The sequence below is a fragment of the Lithobates pipiens genome, unplaced genomic scaffold, assembly GCF_037356315.1.
Source record: "Lithobates pipiens isolate NorthernLeopardFrog02 unplaced genomic scaffold, aLitPip1_a1.2 Scaffold_28, whole genome shotgun sequence".
NCBI classification, from domain to species: domain Eukaryota; kingdom Metazoa; phylum Chordata; class Amphibia; order Anura; family Ranidae; genus Lithobates; species Lithobates pipiens.
The window spans coordinates 188,327,334-188,329,335 of NW_027507789.1; positions in this window are offsets into that span (position 1 = coordinate 188,327,334).

The window sequence follows — 2,002 nt, forward strand, 5'->3', positions numbered from 1 at the left end:
TTTGGAAGAAAAAAAAAGTGTACTTTCTTTATTCTGATATTACAGTAAATGTTTACATATTTGTTGTTTTTGACCTCTGTTGCAACAGTCCTTGTTATACATGTTCTTGGTATTATGTTTTCACTTTGCTACATACAGTAGAGGGATTCTCTGCAATTGTACTACTTAATTTGTAGCAGAGCACCCCTCAGGCCCGGGTCACACTGCCGTGACTTTAAAGTCAACATCCCAGCACGACTTGCACACAACTTCTTTAACGGAAGACAATGCAGGTCGTGCTGAAGTTGGACCAAAAGTAGTGCAGGAAACTTTTTCTAAGTCGGAGCAACTCAAATTATTATTAGAATGGTTTCACTGCACTTAATGGGGTGCGATATGTTCTCTCAGAGTCGGCGCATGTTGCACCAGTGTGAACCGGGCCTTACTCTCTTTTGCCTGTGTGTAAGCTTTGCAATAAAATGTAAGTCAACAACTTGCTGCATGAGTTGAAGGATCCATATGTGTGCTGCAGTTCTCACCCCCATCATGGATTCTTGTGATCAGAGGAGCATAGAACGCTCCCTCCTCCATGCACTACTGTGAAGAGTTAGGAATTATTTGCTGTCGCAAAGGACTGAGAATGTTGTAACAAAGCACTTAGAACCCTTCCACATTGCAAGTGCCGGCTGATAGCGCTAAATTTCCACTCGTTTTAGCGGTGCCTTTAACCCCAAAAAGGGGTTAAAAATGACACAGTTTTGTGGCGCATTCAAAGTGCGGCCCATTCATTCTAATGGGCAGGGCTTTTTGGGGACGCTAAATATAGCGCTCCCAACCCGCCCCAAAGATGCTACTTGCAGGACTTTTCGGAACGTTCCGCAAGCACACCGCCCGAGTGTGAAAAGTCACACTGGAACGAATGGGAGGCGGTTTTCAGGCACTTGAGGCTATTTCTAGCGCTAAAGCTCCTGAAAACCACCCCGGTGTCAAGGGGTCTTAAAGTTGTCTTTTTAGGGTGCATTCACACAATTGGGGCATAATGCGGATTCTTGTGTATGAACAACTGTGCCCAGGAAATCTGAATAAATGACAGGCTAAATGTATGCATATAGTGATGATTATCTACGGTCAGGTACAGAATATTGGCCGGCACACAGTCTGTTTGCATCCAGAGCCAATCATCTGTCCCCAACTACAGATAATCGTTTCATGGACAATGACATGCGGGCAGCTGCTGTCAGCCTGTCCTTCATTTGTATGGGCTTCTTAGCTGCAGCTTTCCACATGTACCGGCGATTCCAGCCGCAAGACTCTGCTGTATACCCTAAACATGTGTGTGAAAATAACCTTATGGTTGGGGCTTTCCCTAAGCCAGCCACACAGGCTTTAGCAGTAGTAATGGGAAATCTTACCCGATTGGAATATAATGAACTGAACGGTTTCTTAGGGTAGGCTCTTGGAACACATTACTTACTGAGAACAGTAAAAGGAAACTATCCAATAAAACTACCATATGTGGCAAGCATTAGGGGGGCACATACATATACACACAGGCACTTCCATGGCAGTTTGGTTATTATGGGATGCAGTAGAAATTGAAGTTGCATGCTGCAAACCAAAACATGTTCTCTCATTTTAAAACATGAAAAGTACATTTACAAGCATTAAATATTCCTTGTGTAATCAAACCATCAGTACACACAGTGCACCAAGGCAGATTCTCAGCACTCTCTATGCCTTTTAATTAAAATGACAAATTACTGCTGAGCTGATGATTTCTACAATTACCTCTGTGTGAAAGTTGTCGAGTAGTTCTGATTCTGGGAGAAGATCCCTTCAATGATAACGGCCCCCCTGAGAGTTGTCAGAAAGCTAAAAACAGCAATCATTAGATTGGTGGCTGCATTTGTTTTCCTGCAGGCTTTTTTTCCTCCTGGTGATCTGGACAGTAACACACCCACTCTAGATAACACAGGGGCACATCTGGACAACAGCATTGTCAGTTTTCGGGGGGGAAGAGAGT